Source organism: Ambystoma mexicanum, chromosome 2p (assembly GCF_040938575.1).
Source record: "Ambystoma mexicanum isolate Mex_15411 chromosome 2p, UKY_AmexF1_1, whole genome shotgun sequence".
In the NCBI taxonomy this organism is placed as follows: Eukaryota; Metazoa; Chordata; class Amphibia; order Caudata; family Ambystomatidae; genus Ambystoma; species Ambystoma mexicanum.
In genome coordinates, this window is record NC_090923.1 from 868,401,224 (window position 1) to 868,414,685 (window position 13,462).

General features: G+C 45.1%; 1 protein-coding gene across 3 annotated transcripts in view; it reads left to right on the forward strand.

The window, feature by feature from the left end:
• The window catches only part of LOC138566853 (leucine-rich repeat and fibronectin type III domain-containing protein 1-like protein), a 3,353,432-nt gene that overhangs the window by 571,598 nt on the left and 2,768,372 nt on the right, over positions 1-13,462 (forward strand). The window lies entirely within an intron of this gene.

The following is a 13,462-nucleotide window of genomic DNA, read 5'->3' on the forward strand; positions in this document are numbered from 1 at the left end:
CACTTGATATTCGAATAGCCCGTACTTGGTGCGGAAGGCCGTTTTCCATTCATCGCCCTCTTTTATCCGTACCAAGTGGTAGGCTCCTCTGAGATCCAGCTTTGTGTATATACATGCATCTTTGACTTGGTCTGGCAGTTCAGGGATCAAAGGTAACGGGTTTCTGTTTTTAACAGTGATCTGATTCAGGGCGCGGTAATCTATGCAAGTCCTAAGGTCTCCTTCCTTTTTCGGAACGAAGAACAAAGCCGATGAAGCTGGAGATTTTGAAGGACGGATAAACCCGTTAGCTAAGTATTGGTCCAGGTACTGTCTGAGGTGAAGGTTCTCTGGCTCGGTGAGGGCATAGATCCTGCTGCAAGGAGGAGTTGTTCCGGGTATCAGATCTATTTGACAGTCGTAAGACCTATGAGGAGGCAGGGTGTTAGCTTGATCCTTTCCGGAAGACGTCTTGGAATTCCTGGTATTCGGGAGGTAATTTGGGAACCTCCTCAGAAGAAATCGCCGCCAGTGAAACATCAGGCCGAGGATAACAAGTGGTAAAACACTCTGGAAACTGAACCGTCTTTGCTCGCCAATCGATCTGAGGATTGTGCTTCTCTAACCAAGGGATTCCCAGAATGATCTGGAACTGAGGGGCCTTGATTACATCGAACACGATTCTCTCCCGGTGTCCATCTTGACTCACTAGCGTCACTTCTTGGGTGGCATGCGTTACTGGTCCGGAGGCTATCTCCGTGCCATCCACAGTAGTGATGACATCTTTTACTGCCTTAGGGACAAGGGGTAGATTCATCCTTGATACCATTTCACGGTCCACATAGTTACCGATTGCTCCGCTGTCAATGTAAGCTTCAATTGCATGCAAACGATCTGGACGTTCAGGACTAATGAGGACCATGGGTATCACGAAATGCGAGGTCACGGGACAGATCTTAACGCTCGGCAAGAGGACCTCTACTCTTGTCGGGCGAGGTCGTTTCCCTGCTCAGAATTTGTGGTACTGGTATCCGCGGCTCCTACAGTCTTCTTAGCTGGTTTCACTGGACAGTCCCGAAGAAAGTGTCCTGAGTTTCCGCAATAGAGGCATAATTGCAGCTGCCTTCTTCTTTCCCGCTCTTTCTGGGTTAAAGGTCCTTTCATGCCCCCTATTTGCATGGGTTCCACAGTGTCAGCTCCCTTATTCGAGGTCTGTGGTTTAGAAAACACTCGGGTATCAAATCTGGAACGATCTGCCTTCCTGTTCTGTAGTCTATGGTCCAATTGGACAACTAAGTCAATATAGTCAGAACATTCTTGTGGAGGATTCACAACTTGTGCTAGCACATCCTTGAGCTCTCCACGCAGGCCTCTGTAGAAAAGTGTTATTCTCTTGTCCTCGGGCCATTGTGTTTCCACTATGAGTCTATTTAAAGAGGCTATATAAGTCAAGAGGTCTTGATTACCCTGTCGTAATGAGAGAAGTTCATTGTCCAAGGCCTGCCCTTGTGCATGTCTTGCGAACAGTTTCTCCATGCTGGACTGGAAGGCCTGAAAATCATGTAAAACCGGATCATCCTGGGTGACTAAAGGGATCGACCAATCTGCAGCGCTGCCACTGAGATAAGAAAGCACGAAAGCCACCTTGGCCTGGTCTGTTGGGAATGCAGCTGGTCGACATAAGAAGTGTAGGCGGCACTGGTTGATGAACACTGCAAATTTCTTTGGATCACCAGAAAAGCGTTCAGGCGGAGCCAAGGGCACATTACCGGGCAGATTGATTTGCACTGGATTTGAAGCTGATGCAGAAGGATAACTCCCTCCTGGAACGGGCAAAGGTGTCTGTCCTGCCTGCGTTTGTAACAACTGCCTAGCAAGGTCCTCTGTTCGCTCCTTGGAAATTATCAGTTCTCTTCTTAGAGAGTTTGTTTCCTGACGAGCTGCATGTACTTCTGCTCTTAATTCCCCAAGCAACTGGGCTAGTTGATCAGTGTCTGAGGTTTCCATTGCGCCTGGGTAGGAGTTTTGTGGTGGGCTTCGCGTTCTGTAACGCTCACCTGATTCCCACGGAGGCGCGGGTCTTGGCAGGAAGGTGTCTGTGACTCGAAAAGTGATGTGCAGGACTCGATTGGCTTCTGGGGTCGAACCTCTTTGCACTGTGTGTCAAACTCGAAGGGTGAGGTTTCTGCAGGTGAAAGAATATGGGGATTAAAGGTCTGGGTTGTTGAATGTCCCTATCTCTCTCTCTCTCTCTCTTCCCAGCTTGTCTGTAGAGCCCCCCTCCCAGGTCAACGTGCTCACCTTAGATAGGTGAATGCTGGGCTCTCCATCTGCGTCTAGTGCAGGGTGCCGTTGCCAGTTCCTTCACTGGTGAAACATTGGCCTCTTGACTTCAGAGGATGGTTACCGTCGTTGTCTGCACGACCAGTAAGTTTCTGGACACCTTTTGTCTTTATAGTCTTTTAATGCGTGGCAGTGAAGCGCCTGGAAATTCGTAAGTATGGCAAGCGCTCTAACTGTCTCTTTCCTTGCAGATTAGTTTGTGTTTAAGAGACGCCGGAGTATTCGCAGGCGTTTGATTGCGACGAGCGTGATGGGCGTGAGTAGTACCTGCTTAATGTCTTTTTCTTTGTCTTTACAGGCGACGATGCAGAATGAAGAAATCCGGAATTCGCCGCGTGCCGGTAAGTGTAACAATGCTGTTGTCTTTGCAGGTGAAGATGCAGCGTGAAGAATCCGGAATGCACAGCATGCCGGTAAGTATAACAATGCTGTTGGTCTTTGCAGGCGAAGGTGCAGCGTGAGACACGGCCGCTGCCGATGGATCAGATGAGTAAGCACTGCGTGTAAAGTTCGTCTTGCTAACCTGTTGTTTCTGGTCTTTTGCAGGTGCTGATGTTGATCGGGTACAGGAATGGTAAGTATAATTCTTGCAGGTTCAGGATCAAAAGAAGAAAGGCTGGAACAGACTCGGTGAGCGTTCTGCTGCAGATGCAGAATAACGCGAAGCACGTTTCATCAATCGGGTGTGGTTTAAATAGCCTTGGAGTGATGAGGCGTCTTCTTCCACGGCCCCGCCTAGGTAAGAAAAGAGTTCCCACTTCCAGAAGAGTTCCAGTGCTGTATCCAGGGAGTGGAGCTGCCCCACCCAGGTAAGAAAGTAGTCCCTGTTCACAGAGGGCTTCTAAGAGGCTGGTAAGTAAGCAGCATGGTCTGCCGCAGGTAAGTCCACCCAAGCACTTTCACACCAATGATGAGCCCGGCGCTTCCAGTGCCGGGACCGATGATTCTGATGAGCCTGGTGCCACCAGCGCCAGGACAAGGTCCAAAAGGCCCCTGTGGGGACCGGCTGGTGCCTAGGATTAGGGTTAGGGGCCTGCTTCCAACGACGTTGGGCTGGTCCTGGCTCCTTGGAAGCAGTGATCATGACAAGAATGAAGTATGTGTGCATACAAAATCTGGGAAGTTGAAGAGCCCCAAAACAATGTTCATAACAAGACTGGCTGAGCTCTGCAGGTCTGCAGCAGCCTAACTGAAACTGGATTAAAACCACCAAAATCGAAATGTTTAAATGAACTGAGTGACCTACTTTTGAGTGTCACATAGTTTGTAACTGTTAAAATGTCATAGTTTTGAACTTAGAATCAGCATTCTAGCTGCATAAGTAAAAATTGCCTTGACTTAAACTGCGTAACAAAAAGTGACATTTTACCTGAAACCTGGCTTAAGGAAACTGTAATTCTGCCAGACAGCTACCCCCGACAGGAGTGGGGGCTTGCCCAACAAATGCATTCCCAGGCCTGGCTGCATTCTGTTGCTCCTGCCAAAAGGAGGTCACACACTCTCTGATTGAATTACCAGGGGATTGCAAGAAACTAAAGAAAGGGCCCAGGCAGATGGTTTATTGGGGTGGTCGTAAATTGCTTCCTTTTGAACAAAGCCCTGCCTTGACTCAGGCAGATGGTTTATTGGGGGGACCGTAAAATAGCTTCCTCTTGGCAGAAGCTGGGAGGGGCAGGGTCTCTGAGCTTGGCAGAAACTGGATAAACTGGTTTCTACACCATGTGACCTGAAAAGACACACCCCTGTTGGCCAGAATATGATTCTAAGAAAGATGTATAACTCACAGTGCGGACTTGTCAAAATTATTTAAATGATACCATAATTCTTGTGATTTTTCTGTGCACGTTTTAAGACGCGTTGGGAATTTGTGTGATGTTCTGTGCGGGGCAAAACCCTGCTATTTATTGACACCACGTACTCTGTGTTTAAGCTAGCGACCTGGAAAGTTACTGAGATATGTGTGGGAGGGGAGTGTATATGTGTATAAATCTGGAGAAAAATCTGATGTTGCAAAACCCACTAAAAAGCACAAAATGTTGCCATTTCTGAATGCAAGGCCCTAGGAAGAGCAGAGTTTGAACAGAGTATACCTCATGTGATATGTGATGGGTGCATGTAATTTTAAACAAATGTGTACCTGTGCAAATATGTATTTGGGTCAAATATAGATTTGTGTGCAATTTGACAGGGGAGTATCCTTTCTGCAGACCATAAAACAGCATTACCATGACACACATTTCCTTCCCCCAATCAAAGCAGTGCGGAAAGCTTGACCAATGGGCAGTTGAGAGAGGGGCTGGCTAGTGATGCTGCACACACACCCACTTTCAAAAGACATAAAAAGAGCCACTGGAAGCTAGAGAAGACATTCAAATCCAGTTGCTGCAACGCGCTCTGCCGGACCACACAACATCCAGAAGATACCAGATCCAAAACTTAGACTTTAAAACTCCAAAGAACTTGATTCAGAACTCAAAGCAAGGGCCTAAACCCACAAACTGAGAACTCTTCTCAGCAGGCCTCAGCATCCAGCAAACCTAACAGTGGTAGCAGCATCCAGGAGCCGTGCAGATCAGCGCTGTGTCCAGAGAAAGAGGTTTAGAAAGATCCAGGAGCTGTGCACAGACGCTGTACCCAGAGATCCAGGAGCCGGGCCAGGAGCAGTGTCAGACCAGACCAGCAGAGCAGAGACCAGACGCTGTGCGCAGAGACCGTCCGGGGCGAAACCAGAACTGAAGCCATCTTGACCCGATCTGTGAGACCTAGACCTTCCAAATACATTGTGAGTACAGCTAGGACGGTGTGAAACCAAATCTCTTAGTTTCCAGTGATATAATTCAATCTATTCAATCTAAGTAGAACTGCCTCCTAACTGTCACTTGTCAATTCTGCAGCCGCATAGCTGTCAACTGTCATTTTTAAAAGCTGTCACCTGTCAATTTGAGTTACTTTAAATTCGAAAAACGACCTTTACAAAATCGTTCATATCTTTGGAACCGTTTGGGCTAGAAACCTGGTTTAACTTTCCTCTGAAAGCTTAGAATCTTAGCTTTTCAAGGAACCTAGACTTGCTACTCCTTTTACCTTTGCAATCACGATTCACGCACTTGCAAATTTTGCCACGATTTGCTATTTGGTTAAAAATCCAGCCACGTGTAAACATCAGCAGTCATTTCTTTCCTTGCTAAAAATTTGTTTGCCGCTTAATCACCATCTCTGAATCATTGCTAAAGTGAGCCTGAACTCATCCGTAGTATCTCTCACTCACCCTGAACCTCCTAAAGGGAATTAAAAGCATTTTCAGCATATTTCTCACTGCATTGTCACCATATTCAAACCATTTTGCCTGTGTTTCAAAACTCCTATCTGTTGTATAAGCTGCTGGGGGGGAATTGAACTGAATTCTATTTGATTGCATTCCTAAGAACTGTGTGCTCTCCTCTTCATCTCCTTACATTGCATAAAGGGGGGGGTGAATTGTCCAAGAAAGTGATTACATTGTCTTTTGCTGAAATCCTATCAAGTTATTTTCTGTACTGCATTTTCATTCCACATTGCATCTATTTGAAACCATAAAAGTATTGTTGCTATTTTATCCATCTTATACCCACTCATCATTGATTATAAAGAAGTGTGCTAGTGCCAGACTATCCTTTATTGATTACTGCTCAGATTAAGTGTGATATTCAGTTATTAATTTATTATAAAGTGTGACATATATATATTGTTTACATTCTCAAATAAACCTTTTAAACTTGCAAAACAGACTTACTTTTTGGCTCAGTGGGGTCAGGGGGATTCTAAGAGAGGGGTGTTATATAGGGGTAGTCATCCAGAACTCATGAAGTGGACATAAAGATATATCAATAAGGGTTTCCATTCAGTATCCCAGACAAGGCATTGACTTAGCTGTCGTGTTGAATAGAATCCTCTTACAATATTTGGCAATGCACACTGACCATGGCTTAAGGCCAACCTTAATGCTGGTTACTGTTGTAATGTAATTAGTGATGTCATCAGTGATGTGATCTGTGATGTCATCATTGTGGTCATAGGCTGCGCAACAGGGGGCGGGAAGTTATTGTGGCTTTATCTGAAATTCCTCCTTCCTCCTTGATGGTGTCATGGAACTTGTTGGACATCCTGTGAATCCTACGTTTCACCAGTTTATTGTCTCCAGTGTTGATTTCATGGACATAACAATCAATCAGCAAGAGCAGTCTGGCAAACTGATCAAGCAGCTGCTGACAGTCCTGGCTGTGTTGTTTGGTAAGGACTGGGGAGATTTGAACACCCTCAAAAAGACATGTCAGTGGGCTCTGCATGCAACAAGTTGGGAAGGGGATACGTCTCCTCCTCAGTCTCATCATTCATGACCAGAGACATCACTATGTTGTCCCGGCTGAAATGGGGTTTAAACTGATTGACATGGAAGACCTGATGTGTTTGCCCTGGGTTCTTCATATCAATGAGGTAGTTTAACTCATTGATTTTTTCCTACACCGCATAGGGGCCAACCCACTTGTATTGCAAGGCAGGTTCCATGATTCAGAGCATCTGGCCTGGTATGAACTTCATCATGGTTGGCTTCTGGTAATGCCAATGCTTCATGAACTCCTGGCTTGCCTTCAGGTTCTGAGTGCTTTGTTCCATATACTTAGCCATCTTGGATAGAAGTCAAAGAACATAGTCCACTATATTGTGAGAAGGAGTTCAGGGATTGCCCTCCCATCTTAACGGGATGACCAAACAGAAGCTCAAAGGGACTAAACGCAAGACCATTCTGTGGCACCTCCCGATAGGAGAACAGGAAGCATTATCCCACCTTCTCCTGAGTAGCTCCCCCAAACCACCTATCATGCCCTTAACGGTCTTGTTGAACTGCTTAACAAGCCTGTTGGTTTGTTGGTGAAAGGCTGTTGAGAACTTGTACGTCACTCCACATTCATCTCACATGGTCTTCATATATGCTGATATGAATTTGGATCTCCTATTAAAAATGACTTCCATAGGGAATCCTACACGAGAGAATTTACCGATGAGATCCTTTGCGATTACAGCAGTTTTGATGCTCCTCAGGGTGACAGCCTCAGGGTACCAGGCTGTTGGGAACGTGTATGTCACTCCACATTCAACTCACATGGGCTTCATATATGCTGATATGAATATGGATCTCCTATCAGAAATGACTTCTTTAGGGAATCCTACACGAGAGAATATGATTCTCCTCAGGGCGACAGTCTCGGGATACCAGGTGGTTTGATTAATCACAATCAAGAAATATTGGTTTCCTGAGGAGGTTTGTGGATCCAAAGGACCCACAATGTCCATACATATCCTCTCGAAAGGCCGCCCGACCACAGATAGTGGATTATGGGGTCCTTGGTAGCGCTACCAGCTTTGCCAGATGCTTGGCAAGTGTGGCAGGAACAGACAAAGGCTTTTATCTTTGACCCATGTGGATCCAGTAGAAAAGGGCTGACAGCCTGTCAGTTTCGCCATTCCAGAATGAACTGCAAAAGGAATGTTGAGAGCCAGGTCCAAAAGGAACCTTCTGTGGCACTGGTGAACCACCAAATGCTGGCTGGCCCCTGCCTCTGAAGTCTTGGACTCACTGTTCAGGAGTCTGTTCTGCCCCAGTACACCTTGAACATCTATGGGGCTTTCCCCCGGCCTGCTTCTCTGACTGCTCATGCAGATCTGACAAAGTTTGACAGTTACGCTGCGGTTGGCAAATGTCAGCGTGGCTTAGGGCCCCAGGTAAGGACAAGATTTAGGGAGACCTGTGATGTCTGAAGCTACCATGTCCTCTGCTTCGGGTTAGGGTTCTAGACCTGTGGACAACCCAAAGGTCAGTGAGTTGCGTGCCGCCACAGCAGGTACTTTGATGGGCATTAAACCCTCTCCAGCCGGAGCAGGTGGCTCCGTGCATTCTTGATCCAGACTGAGTATTGCCGGCAGTGTCGGTCTTTCGTCATCATCATCTGGAAGACCCCCTGGACCCATGGATGCCAGAGCTGCTACCCGAGTGGCTTCCTTGGCCCTCGATCGTGTGATCATGGCAATAATTTTGGCATCAGGTCTATCATTCCCTAACAAAAAATCTAATGCAATGCCATTGTTTATAGCGGAGAGGTTTCCTCCCCTCCAATTGACTTCTATGATTGCCAGTGGGCATCAGGTGACACCATCCCCTGACTAGTCTGAGAGGACCTTGGATGATCTAATTCTCTCGCACCCTCTGCCGTCAGACAGCAGTGATACTCTCAACATCTCTGTGTTAGTGGGGACCGGGGATGAACGCCTTCCTTTTGGTAGTTAGAAATAAAACGTATTAAAATCTTCTTTTTGTCTCTGTATCTCATAGATTATTACTTAGGCTTTTTGAAAGGCAAGTCACCATTTTTTAACCAATTGAAGTAGTAATGCTTATGTTTGTTCTATACACTTTTCTAGTAAATAAATTATGAATTGAAGAAATAGAGTTGTGTTATAGATGTCTTGTTTATCTCTTGAACTGAATTAATGTCTTGATCTTTGCATTCATACCCCATCACTGCTTGAATGATTGCCGGAACTCAATCAAGCAGCTAACACGAAAACGGGAGGGTACCTCGGAGAGACCTTTTGCTTTCTTGTCTCTAAATAATAGCTGGATTTAGGCACTGCAGAAGTTCTGGCATAGACTGTAAAAGTAGATACTTGCTCTACCAAGTGTTACAACCCAATGCTGTCACCCAAACTATACTTTTACAATCTATGCAGTGGAATTACATTTTTCCCGTTTCAAACAAGAACACCTCTTACTTATTTCATGTCAAATAAACAGTGCAATAAACACTGTGTGAATTACGCTACCATAATGCCGAGTGTGTATATACAGGCGTATTTATGAAGCTTTTTTAATTGAATAAATAATGCCCGATATTCAACTTTCTTAAAATCGCGGTGCTTATGAACTAGCAATGGAACGATGTGTACCATAGACTACAATCCCGACAAACCTGCAAAATAAATATGTTCAAGTCTCGGCTTCAGGCAGCTCTCCCCATGTGATTGGAAACCAACCGAAGTGATCATTAAATACAGAGCTCACATTATTTGATATTTGTTCTGAAATGAGCTGTTTTTCCACAGCATCGCGGCTAGTAAACTAAAAACAAGCTCAATAGAATTCATGCACAAGGAAACCCTTTGATCTCCCAACCCATTGATCATTTTTTCACAGTGAAAAGAGAGTAATGGAGCAAATAAAAGGGACGGGGGGCTGCTAGACATACACTATAACAGAATAAGATATACACTGCGCAGAAGGGAAAACTGTGGGTGGCCAGAGACCTGCTCTATCCCCCCCCCCCTACTCCTGCTGCAAATATAAAGTAAAGAAGGAAGAATAATAATAATGACATTGAACATCCAGAAACTGAATCAGAATCAAGCAGGGGACCCACAGTACGCCTGGCCTGAAGGAGAGTCCACGAGAAGCTCTGTAGTGTGTTCACATTAGCTAACGAGCACTTCCTGCACAAACGAAGCACCGAGGGAACACGGGGCAGTGCCAGGAGAGACATGTTCAAATGGGCCCATGGTGAGTTCAACTTGTCTTTGATGACCAATAAGACTTCTCAATATGCCAAATCCTTGTCAATACAACGTACATACAAGGGCCCATCAGATTTCCAAATCGACAAGGCAAGGGGTTTAATAGCCACCTTCTCTAATATAAACCGAGAGATTGTGTTCTGTGTGGAGGATTTGCATAAACTCCATGGAATGCCACAGTGCTGTATGTCACAGCATATTCTTTATATGTATTCATAGTGCAAGCTATTCAAGGATGACCGTCATTGTTCAGTGTCTTTACACGGTTGTAAGAGATCCCAAAGAAGTCAGCTGTGTGTCTAACTTAGATACAGGCGACAACTTTGCGAAGGAGTGACCTGGGCAGTAAATCAAAGAGATACCCAAAGGACTGTGCATCATGAATGTGTGAGGGTGGACCATAGAGATCTGCATGGGTTGCCAGGTTCTCAGGTGAAGGAGAGAGTGTCAAAAGGTGCACATGGGCGTAGCTTATTAATTTAAAAAAACAAACACATATAAATGAGAGCTTCGGTGAAGGAGAACTGAACGACTTTTTTCCAGTTGAGCACAGAAGTCCAACCACGAAAGATGAAGTAGAAATCCCATAAACAAACGCAGGACTGCACATGTTTAAAAGAGAAAAAGTAAACCTTACAAACAAAGAGGAGGCTCTATGCAACAACAAGGAAGTACCAACTTGAAAAAAAGATTCCAGATTGCCAGTTCTATAAAAATAGAGGAAAGATAAAGAAATCAGCTCCATTCAGGAAAAATCTTAATCTGGTTCTGAATATCCTGTGGTGGATAATATCTAATAGAATAGTGAGGGGAGTGGAAGATATCACAGAACAAAAAGTGTAATCGACTGGGAACTACCAGGAGAACTGGGAAGCGAGGGCGTTAACGTGAGCCCACGAGGGGTATATTGCTATTTGCATCTTGGCATGCTTACCGAGGTGCAAATTGTTTCTTTTTTTTATGTTGAAAAACAGCACGGTTGCCATTTCTCAACTAAAAAGAAACTACAAACCAAGATGGCCGACATGGTAAAGTGAGAAGGAAACTACTCCATTCTCCCTTTCCATGCTGCCATTGACACGGCAGGGAGGAGCAGGAACACCAAGTGTTCCAGGCAGCAGAAAGGGACCAGGCATCTTCAGATAAGTGTTCCAGGGGTTTCCGTCGGGTGGAGTGGGAAGGGGAGATGGAATTTACAGGGGGGCAGGAGGGAGGGGCTTGCAGGTTTACTTACCTGCTGCATTGTGGAGGAAAATGGCAGCCTCCCACTGCTCAGGGCGCTGGGAACATTGGAATTCCATGAGGTAAAGCCTAACTTCCAAGGTCCCTGATTGGGTGAGAGGTTCCCCTGGACTCCTCTGAGGTGCTAATGGTTACTAAAGAGACACGATGTCACCAGTTCTTCTATTTACAGGCCAATCCGAGGACGCAACATAAGAAATAGGTGTTACTTTCAGTTGTAATCTTTATCAAAAGTGATCATAGTTGTATTTAATCTAATTGGCTGTTTGATAGGTAAGGTCTGAGGTGTCACTGCATTCACCTGGTCTACCAAAGAAAACGAAAAGAAAAAGAAAGCCTATTGATGCGACCAAAGTGTCAAATTAACATCTCAAGGACAACACGCTCAGAAGTACAACCATTCCAACCAAACAGGACAGCACATTAGCTATAGAAAGAACATTATTAAAAACAATTGCCAGATGTCCTTCTTCCTCCTGCGTTTATTATGAAGAGCTTTAGAGGAACTGCAATTCTCAATAGCGGCCACACTTTCTCACAGGTGGCTACTCTGAAGCACAGCCAACTAATGGGATTTCTGCTTTATTGAAATAGAGCAAGTTCGATCATCCCACCTGCTTTTATATTTTAAGTTTTTTTAAATAATACATGACAGGCCTGTAACTCTCTATAAGCAAGTGTGGGTGTGCGTGTTTGTACAAATGACCATTCAAGGGTATGACGAAATGATGTCTGGCCTCCAAGAGGACAAGAATGAGTAGAAGCTAAATTATCTACTCAGCCCTCATTCCTCAACAAAACAAGAGTGAAAGGGGCACAGTTCAGATATATGCCTCCTTTGCCTTTTTTTTGGAAACGAGGGGTGTGCATGTAATCTAGTAGCAACCTAAACAGCGAACTTCAACAGTCCAAAATAAAAGTAATGTCCAATAAAGGTTCTATAAAAAAATATGTGTAAATGTAACACACCAATGTACATATAACTATAAAAACTCTCCCTGTAAAGGAATGACGGAGAGATGCAGAATGCAATGGTGCAGCACTCTAGGTTTTCAGCTGGGAGTAAAAACAGGAAGACAAGCTATGCAGAAGTCAAAAAGCATAGATTATTGGATAAAAAAAAACATGCAAAAGGGACTTAGGCTTTCTCTAGGGTCCCAAAAGGTGGACCAGGGTGACAAGGTCAGTTCAAATATATTTATTCAGTCTTCAGTGGTTCAACAGCATTGAACCAGGTTTGGAGCTGTACTCTGATGTGGGTCAAATCAGGTTCAGGTGTGACAAGTCGTACTGGGCCAAGCAGCGATCTGGTGTCTATACAAAGTGAGAACTTGGTGCGGTCAAGTGCTGTGTTCAGGTCATGCAGTTTGTATGGTTTACCATGGTCAGGTTGAGGTTTGAGTCAGCTTGAGATGATGGTCACCGCTGGTTCAGGTCAGTGAGTGACGTGATGCTTCTGAGGTTTGAGTCACACTCCGTTGATTTGATGCCTTAACCTGGATGATGCGATGCAGGGTTTGAAGAGGCAGCAGTTAAAGTTTGTCCGCACTGGTGAGCAGTTGTTCAAGCCAAGCAGGTTGTGTGATCCACTTGACATGTTGCAGCAGTTCAATAGATGCAAAGCAGTGGTTGTTCATAGATTTGATGAAGTGCCAATAGCAGCACTGGTGGTTTCTCTGGTGGGTGTGAATGCGGTTAACATGGTCCAAATGCGGTTTGGCCAGTTTGATGCAGTAGAACAGGGATCCTGTCTAATCTAGCACTCCATTTGCTGTGGGGCCAACTGCAGGGGCTATAGGAGAGGGTAAGTCCTTTTCTGGTTCTGCTCTCCCAGACTAGACAGGTTTGGTGCAGAGGGGTAGATCCTAGCCCTCAATAAGATTCATCTCCAATATTCAAATTTGTGGCTTGAATTGGTTCACCCTTTAAGGAAATATTGCACATTAGGTGACTTCCTAGTTCCTATCCCAACTATCACATGTGGGGTGGCGGGGGGGGGGGGGGGGCGGGAAGGCCATACCAACCCTTATGAAGCTCACAACAACAAAGCACATATATCCCTCAGAGAACTTACAGACAACTTCTGAATAGCATGATGGTATTTCACAGCCAACATTCTGTATGGTCCTGCATCAAAAAGCACAGAATATTAATAACCATCTTGCCACGCATGCATGATGCACCATGCGATAATTAATTTCCTGGTCTTTGTCAATGGTATGGTGACCAGTTGGAGCTGCATGTATTGGTGGTTGTATGGTGCACAACACAATACACCATTTCACCACACACTTTT